The 9,554-nt window shown below is 46.3% G+C and overlaps 1 pseudogene; it reads right to left on the bottom strand.

Annotated features, from left to right (window-relative positions):
* Positions 1 to 1,836: 1,836 nt before the first annotated feature.
* LOC141092208 (serine/threonine-protein phosphatase 4 regulatory subunit 3-like) overlaps positions 1,837 to 9,554 on the bottom strand; it is a 50,660-nt pseudogene continuing 42,942 nt past the window's right edge.

Genomic DNA, 9,554 nt, shown 5'->3' with positions numbered 1-9,554 from the left:
TCACGAGAAAACAATGTCAGAATCACCGGGATCCATGGAAGCGTTCCAGAGTTATGACCTCATAAAGGTACAGTGGTCAGAATTGTAAAAATTGGCCCGGTCATGAAAGTGCAAACCACCCTTGGGGGTGAAGGGGTTAAATAGCCCGCCAAATTCAGGTGACAGATTCCATTTAAGGGCGGATCCCTCTCTCTTGTGGTGCTGACAAAAAAACACATTACCAGGTAAGTAATACCCGTGTTTTTATGTGTTGGTGCTTTTACACAATGAAAACATTTTATAGAAAAAATAATTGTTTTTGCATTGCTTTATTCTGAGTTGTAACTTATTTTTCCGCTGATGGAGCTGTATGATGGCTTTCTTTTTTGCGGAACAAGATAAAGTTTTCAAAGGTACCATATTTATTTATATTCAACTTTTTGATTGCGTTTTATTCTACTTTTTTGTTCGGCGGTATGATAAAGCATTATTTTTCAATTGTTTTTATTTTTTCTATGATGGTCACTAAAGGAGATAACTAGTGGGACAGTCTCATAGGACGGGTCGTCCCGGATCCGGCGATACCAAATGTGTACTTTTTTTTATTTTTTCATAAAAATATTTATAGGTACAATACATAAATATTTTTTCTTTTTTTTAAAAGTCAAACTATTTTTTACTTTGTCCCACTATGGGACTTTCATTTTTGGCAGCAGCATCCCTATGCTATGCAAACTGCCAGTGCTGCACTGACAGGGGAAGATGCTGATCATGCTCTGGGTGACCCAGATGTCATCACCATGGCAACAATCGGGACTCAGCGATGATATCACAGGGTCTCCGATCCAAGGGCAGAGGGGCTTGCTTCCCTCTGCCTGCTCCCAAAATGCTGCGATCAAGTTTGATCACAGTATTTAGGGGGTTAAAGTGCTGGAAAAGAACTGTGACAGTTCCTGGCACTGAGTGCCGGGTGTCAGCTGTCTGAATCCCGGCAGGGATTGCACGCACAGCTCACGTGCATGCAAAATTGCCGGGAAGTATCCATACGTCCCAGGTCAATAAGGCTCAGGTCACAGGGACATATGGATAAGTCCAAGGTGGGAAAGGGCTTAATGTCAGATAAAAATCAGCAATGCAAATCTATGAGCCCATGAACAAAATCAGACTGCACTACACTGACAAACAATTGCAGTCTAATTTTCCTGGACTGATAGAAGGGAGAAACCTTATTTTTCTCTGCATAGCTGAGAAAAAACGATATCCCTTTGAGCAAAGTCTGATCAGAATAATCAGACTGTTTTTATTGGAAGTGGAGAAAACGGTTGTATGATCCTACCCGACATATCTTTCATGGCTCTTTGATTAACAATTGCCCGTCTGTCACAGATATTAGCCATTGGTCACTTCCATACTGACCCTTTTTTAATCCCCTGCCAATCATGAAAGCATCATGCTGTGGTGTCAGCAATTATATGTTGTCACTAGAGTTGAGCAAAAGTTTTCACACTGCCCTGTTCTGACGCGCAGTCCTCCATGGCAGACGGGACAAGACAGTTTTCGTTTCTGTGCCTCTTGTGCTTGCTACGGTCTGTGGCTCTGTGACTTGCAAAACCCACCTTTTGATACATAGTAAATGCAGGAGGTGACCAAGATGCCAGATGTAAAAGTGAAGAATACTTTGGTTCGGCTGTCACTGAGGACTGGATGCCAGAAAATGCCACCGCATTTTTTTTTCTTTTATAATCAGTTTATACCTAGTATGGAAGTTAATATTGCTTTTCCCTCTTGCAATTGAAGCTTAAACATTGCAAATACGGTTTTCTTGTCTGACAAAAGATATCACAGCATGCGAAGACAGATATTTTGACAATTTTGTGCAAAGAAAAGATTTAACAGATAAGTTGTGAAACGAGAGGTACTTACACCCCAACACGAGATTGTAATAAGAAACTTCCATTCTTCTGCATCCATGGAAAAGCACGTAACCATCACAAGAGGAATCATATTACATGAAAAAAATTTAATGGTCCCAAAGATAGATTCAACAACTCATACACCTAGGGTGGGTGAAAAAAAAAGAGGAATACAAAATTATATAAATCATGACACGGGGTGACCACATCTAGAATTCCACTCAATTTTTTGTTGTTGTTTTTAATCAAGATGGGGTTGAGATATTCCCCTACACCTTCAAAAGAAAGCTGCAGTTTACGGGCATAAGGGAGAAAGAGTTTGAAGGAAAAAAAAAAGTAAGAATCGGCTCACCCGATCAAGGGTTTATTTTAAAACAGTTTGTGGTAAATGACAGAAAAAAAATTCATATTCAGGATGTGTAAATCCTATATGGGCAGAAATGTTCCACCCAGTCAGAAGTGCTGGTATCCATTGTATATATATATATATATAGCTGCAGACTTTCCTCCTCTGAACGGCACCATATCTGAGCCTTTCTCCTCGAGGCTCTTGCTTTCAGCTTCGGAGCATCTGACCAGCCAATCGAGAGATCAACAAGAAACTCCTGCCCTGTTGGCTTTCTTTTTTTTTTAATATATATATTTTTTTAATTTGACTTTATTTCCTTCCCTGAGAAAAGGGCAATTTGTGGTCTGCGGGAGAGGACAAGGCGTCCAAGTCCTTTCAAATTCCATGTCTTCCCTCCATCGTGCTTCTGGAGATTGGCACTTGAGCAGATGTCTACATGTTGGTTTGTGTCAGACTCGCTCACAGCACGCTGTGCCCGGCTGAAGTAGTTTTTTTCTGTTTTTTGTTTTTGTGGGAGATCAGTTGCTTGATGGGATTTGATCAAACAAAATTGCTGGTATTAAGAGCCAAGCCTAGCTTTCTTACTGAGTGGTAGAGTCTCTTCCTTCTCCTCCTCCTCTTCATCATCATCTTCCTCATCATCATCTGGATAGTCTACTAGTCCCACAAGACCTCCCTGGTAAAAATCAACAGGAATACTATTACATCAGAGATTACAACAGGCTAGCCAGGCAGCCAAAAAACACTAGAAAGAATCTTTAAAAATAAAAAAAAGCTTAAATGGGTCATCCAGCTTTGCTCATATCTACATTGACGGGTGAGAGGAGGCGGATAATGTTATGTCTACGCATGTCTATTGTTCATGTGTCCTATATATAGGAAAGGTACTGTGGGGAAAATAAGTACAGTATTCGATACACTGCAGATTTTGCAAGTTTTCCTACATACAAACAATGGAGAGGTCTGTAATTTTTATTGTAGGTACACTTCAACTGTGAGACAGAATCTTAAAAAAAAATCTAGAAAATCAAATTGCATGATTTTTAGATATTTAATGCAATAAAATGCAAACTAATTAAGTATTTGATACAATAGAAAAAGAGAAATTTTGGTACTTGGAGGCTTCATTGGGGGACACAGGTAACCATGGGTGTATGCTGCTGAGGCTAGGAGGCTGACACTAGGCAAAAAAGCAGTATACACCCACCGACAAGCTCAAAGTACCTTAGCTGGTGTTAAAGCAGTAGGAGAAGCAACCAAAATTCAACATATGTACTGAACCAACAACAGACACATAGGCCCAATAGAGCCAACAGTTAGGGAGGGTGCTGTGTCCCCCAATGAAGGCACCAAGAAACAGATTTTATGGCGAGTACCAAAAATACCTCTTTCTTTATCGCTTCATTGGGGTACACATGTAACCATGGGACATCCCAAAGCAGTCCCTAGGGTGGGAACCAGAAAAAAAGGCAAAGAAAACAGACTTAGGTCAGCTGGTGTGTAACCGCCAGCTGCAGCACCTTCTTTCCCAGGCCTGCATCAGACGATGCATGGGTATGAACCCTGTAAAACCTTGCGAAGGTGTGTAAAGATGACCAAATCTGTACAGCCGAGGCCTGGTGTCGAAATGCCCAGGAAGACCCCACTGCCCGAGTGGAGTGAACCTTCACCCCCGGAGGAGGCTGTTTGTCCTGAATGCGCTATGCCCCCGATATTGCGAACAAATCCAATGGGCAATAGTGGACTTAGAAGCAGGGACCCCTTTACGACAACCTTCAGGAGATGACAAATAAGGAGTCAGAGTGGCGAATGGAAACAGTCCCTGAAAGGTAGACTCTGATAGCTTTTACCAGATTCAACCTGGGGAGGGACATCTCCAGGAGATGGACCGGAGAGGGACATAAAGAAGGAAGGACTATGTCTTTATTAATTTGAAATGAAACCACTTTAGGCAAGAAGCAAGGAACAGGTCTGAGAACTACCTTGTCCTGATGTAGAATCAGGAAAGGGGAACGGCAGGATAAAGCCGCTAACTCAGGGACTCTCCTGATGTACGTAATGGCCAATAAGAAGGCAACCTTCCACGACAGGAGAGAAAACGGAATGTCTTGAATGAGCTCAAAAGGAGCGCGCTGGACTGTGCAAAGGACAAGGTTAAGATCCCATGGATCTATTGGAGGACGATAAGAAGGTACCAGGTGGGCGATTCCTTGAAGAAAAGTCTTTACCTGGGAACGAGAAGCCAGATTTCATTGGAAAAGAATTGACAGAGCGGAAACTTGCCCCTTAAGGCTATGTGCCCACGTAGAGATTCTGAAGCAGAATAAATCTGAGCAGAATCGCACACCCTGCTCCCAGGAAAACGCATGCGTTTTTTTAACACGCTTTTGTAAGCGTTTGTCAAGCGTTTTTGCATGCGTTTTCCTAAGCGTTTTTGCCCATATAATTGATGGTATGTGGAATCGCATGCAATTCCGCAAAATTAATGAACATGCTGCGTTTTTAATCGCTAAGCGTTTCCGCAACGGTTAAAAATGCATCATTGGCACATGTGCGTTTTTCATTAAAAATCAATTGGATGCTTTTCTTAAGCGTTTCTGCAGCAGAATTGCTTGTCAAAATGCGCTGCAGAAACGCTTAAAAAGTGCTCCGTGGGCACACAGCCTTAGAGTACTGAGTGACAGACCTGAGTTAGGATGGAAGGAAGAGAAAAGGACATAGGGGCCAAATTGTCCTTGCTCCACCGGAAGCTTCCTGTCTCTTTGGTAGATACGTGAGGATGCTGGTTGTCTCGCCCTAATCATGGTGTGAATGACCTGATAGGAAAAACCAGCCTCCCTCAGGACTGCGATCTCAACGGCCATGCAGTTAAACTCAGGGACTGTGAACTCTGGTGGAAGAGAGGGCCTTGCAAGAGATCTGAACGGTCTGGAAGCCTCCAGGGAGCATCCATGAGCACGTTCACAAGCTCCGCGAACTAGGCCTGTCTCGGCCAGTCCGGAGCTAAAAGAATTATGGGACTCCCTTCTGCCTTTATCCTTCTTCACGACTCTCGGAATCAAGGGGAGAGGCAGAAGAGGATAAAGCAGTTGGAATTGTGACCATAGGATTGATAGAGCATCGCAACCGATGGCTTGCGGATCCCGGGACCTGGCTACGTACTGAGGAACCCTGTGGTTCATCCAAGACGCCATCAGGTCGACATCTGGTGTGCCCCATTTGTGGCATATAAGGTTGAAAACGGCGGGGCTGAGAGAACACTCGCCCGATGCGGGACCTCGACGGATGAGAAAATCGGCTGCTCAAAATTCTACCCCCAGAAAGTTTACGGCTGATATGGCGGGAACATGACGTTCTGCCCATCGCAGAATCCTTGTTACCTCTACCATAACCTGTTTGCTGTGAGTCCCGCCTTGAAGGTAAGCCATGGCAGTGGCGTTGCCTGTATGCGGACCGGATAGCCTATGAGGATGAACTGCCATCGGCGAAGGGCAGAGAAAATTGCCCTGATCTCTAGAAGACTGATGGGGAGAGCGACTTTCAGGGCATTCCAGCGACCCTGTGCTGTGTGACAAAGAAAGACTGCTCCAAAACGAGGAGACCGGCGTCGGTGGTGATGACCTGCCACCGGAGATGAAGGAAGGACTTCCCTCGTAGGACTGATGCTGATAGCATCCACCAGATCAGGGACTGCCTCACGTTGAAAGGCAGAAGCATGGGCCGGTCCAGGGAGACGGTTCTCTAGTCCCAAACCGACAGAGGGCCAACTGAGGAGGACGGGTATAGAACTGGGCAAAAGGCACGGCTTCCATGGCGGCATTCATCTTCCCCAGAACTCTCAAGCAGGATCGCAGGGGGAGAGAAACTGGTCACTTTTAAGTGCGGACTCCTTGGCAGAGGGATGACAACTTTGGAAGACACGGGCCTGAGACGGATGTTTGGCGGATGAGACAGAAAGAAACATCCTCCTGGGGAAAAAGAAAAGTCAAGTTTGTAACCGAACATGACTCTCTCTCTGACTCAGGCGCCGTCGACCACCTACAACCATACTTCCCGGAAGAGAAGAAGCCGGTCTCCCACCCTGGAGAGATTCCTGGTTGGGGATGACCCGTTCACGCCGAGGACAACCTACTGGCGTGGGACCCTGAAGACTTGGAAGAGCGACCCTTGGGATGCCTGTGAGAGGCCGGTTTGAAGGACAGCTTCTCTTTCCCCTTGGGCGGAAGGGCGGTCCTGCTGGGCATTAAGTTCCTAAAGCAGAGAAGGGCCGAAAACAACAAAAGTGAAGTGACCTCTTTTTATTAAAATGATGTGTAGACTTGGACTGGGGATGTGAGGTACTTTTTCTGCTGGTAGCATCTGAAATTATTTGATCCAGTTTGGACTCAAAACATCTACAGCCTTGGAAGGCAAGGCCAGTGAGGGACTTTTTTGACGGTGGATCTGCATTCTACGCTTTTAACCAGAGAATGCGGCACATAGCAACAATATTGCTGGTAGCCCTGGCGGAACAACCAGCCGCATTCAAGGAAGCGGTCAAAAGATATTTGCTGGCATGGGCAATCCGGTTTGCCAAATCTGCCATCTCATCCGAAGAAGCTGCTGCTAGGATACCCTGGCGAAGCATTCTTGATGGGACAGAGGGAGGTGCCAGCTGCTTCAAAAGCTGACTTAGCCAAGGATTCTGTCTATCCTTAGAATCATTAAAGGGGTTGTCACATAATCTCAGTACATATATCTGGGCTGCAGAATTATGACAATAAGTAATTTACTTTCTGTCACTAGTTTGCACGGTTTTCTAGATATTCTGAACAGATATGTACTGAGATTATGTGAAAAGCCCGGACAACCCCTTTAAGGGATGCATCATCCGGTAGAGACAGGGCTGTCTTTGAAGACAGGCGGATCCACATTAGGGGATTCTGCCCATCTACCAACGAGGTCTGGGCTAAATGTGTAGAGAATATTGAGCTGCTTCCTTCCTGGGAAGCGCTTCTTAGGGTGTTCCCAGTGATTGGACATAATTGATTCAAATTCCCTGTGATTAGGGAAATTCTGGGAGGGACGATTCACCAGTTTGAAGGAGACTGAGTGCTCCTGAGCAGGTGCCTCATCCTCCATTAGGTTCAGCGTTTGGGTAATTGACCATATCCTGCATCTTTGTGGTCTGGTTCGTATCAGACTCAGACTGGGAATCCACATCCGACTCAAAAGCCGCCTCCAAGGAGGTGGAATGGGGTGAGGAATGCATCCAGGAGGATGCAGAGGGACCCAGAGAACTGGAGTAAGAACCAGAAAGAGCTTGCTTCCTTTGCCTTGTGCCCAATATGTCCCTGTGAAGGTCGGGGTGATGTGTGTGCGAATCACCGAGAGAGGCGTTTGGAGCACTGGTGGCGATAGACAAATGAGAATGTCGTTCCAGTACCTGGACCAGGGACTGTGAAACTTTTGTCAGGTCAGAGACCGACTGTGACAATGCAACAGCCCACTCTGAAAGGAGGGGAGTGCAAAAGGCACAGGCGTAGTGAATCACAGTGGGCTTAGAGGGGGCAAGAAGACGACTCTAGGGTAGAGCATAAGTTGAGCCTTGGGGATACTGCTGTGGATGAGCGAAGATAGAACGAAGGGAATAGAGCCTACCCGATGCCAGAGACGACCAGCAGAAAGAATTGTGGAAGCAGTGTCCCCCTTTGTGCAAAGCGTTCTGCAGAGGGCAGGATATAGCTGTGTCCGCCCGTGTTCAGAGCGCCAGCAGGTCTGCAGAGCATGCAGGTTACGCGGTATGAAGGGTCTGATGTAGCCTCAGCTGTGTCACCACACCGCTGTAATATGCGAAAATGAAGGCCCCCCGACTGATTGGCTGAGACGCCAAGGGAGTAAACGGCCATGAAGGGGAAGCTCTGTGATAGGAGCGGAAAAAACCATGCCGAAAAAGCGCGCACTGCGGGGAAGAGGGGGCGTGGCCAGACTCAAAAGAAGAGGAGGAAGACGCCTCCTATTGGAAAAAAGAGCGTGCGATTTAAACGTGTGACAGTGACTGCCTAAAAGGAAGACAGGGAAGGGGTGTGGCCAGCAAAGGGAGGGGGATAGTACGCAATGGGAAAAATGGCCACGGCTGCCGGGTGATCCCTACCACTACCGCCGCCCTGTCCCCTTGCGATGAAGGGACAGTGTACCTCAGAATGACGCCTGCCGCTGCGGAGGGAGACATACCCGCGGTGAGTCCCGGTCCCAGCAACGAGTATCTCATCAGGAGCCCTCAAGTGGGAGAGGGTTGTCGGAATCAGGGATCCTCCTTCCCGCACTGTCTCCAGACTGTGCAGAAGACCACGCCAACCCTTTACAAAATGAGGGGAGGCCACCGTAGGTGACCACCGTCTTCCTCCAAGCACTCTCCGAGGAGAGGGGTGGGGGTGGGGAAAAGGCAAAGGACCGGACACCTGCAATCACCCTGAAGCACCAGTAAAGGTGTCAAGGGATAAGATACTGCCTTGTGGGCCCAAGAGTGGGCTATGTGGGTGACACCACACTGCTCTCTCGGTCGCATATGTATGGGAAAACTGTAAGAAATTACACCCTGTTACCCTAAGGAAGAAGAACCTCAAAGACAAAGAGAAAAGATTAATAAAAACACTCAAGATATCTGAAAAGGAAAACGTGGATCTGGTAGCAGATCCAGGTCCGTCTCCTACAGTCACTAAGCTTAAACTGAGATACTTTGTGCCTTTCGGTGGGTATATACTGCTGAGGACGACCTATTTTCCTTTTTTGCCTAGTGTCAGCCTTTTACCAACAGCAGCATACACTCATGGTTACCTGTGTCCCCCAATGAAGCGATAAAGAAACAGAACTTAATATTTGGTACAGAAAACAGGATGTTTGGTTACTAACCGTAAAATCTGTTTCTCAGAGCCTTCATTGGGGGACACAAGAACCAAGGGTGTATGCTGCAAGGCTGACACTATGCACAAAAAAATTAGCTCCTCCTTAGCAGTGTACACCCCTCCGACTGGCACTAGGTTAATCAGTTAGTGAGAAAGCAGTAGGAGAAGCAACATGAAAAAGAGAAACAAAATACACAAACTGAAAACTGTAACAATATAATACAGTAAACAGAACTGTTAAACTTGGGAGGGCGCTGTGTCCCTCCAATGAAGGCTCAGAGAAACAGATTTTACGGTGAGTAACCAAAAATCTTGTTTTCTATGGGTGACATAGAAAAACATGGGACGTCCCAAAGCAGTCCCTGGGGAGGGACCAGCAGAAACTATGTTCAGGTCTGAGAACCACTGCCGCCGGCAAGAGCCTTCTAC

Source organism: Dendrobates tinctorius, unplaced genomic scaffold (assembly GCF_039654945.1).
Source record: "Dendrobates tinctorius isolate UK_male_01 unplaced genomic scaffold, ASM3965494v1 ptg000058l, whole genome shotgun sequence".
NCBI lineage: Eukaryota > Metazoa > Chordata > Amphibia > Anura > Dendrobatidae > Dendrobates > Dendrobates tinctorius.
This window is presented reverse-complemented; position numbering and strand designations above follow the sequence as displayed.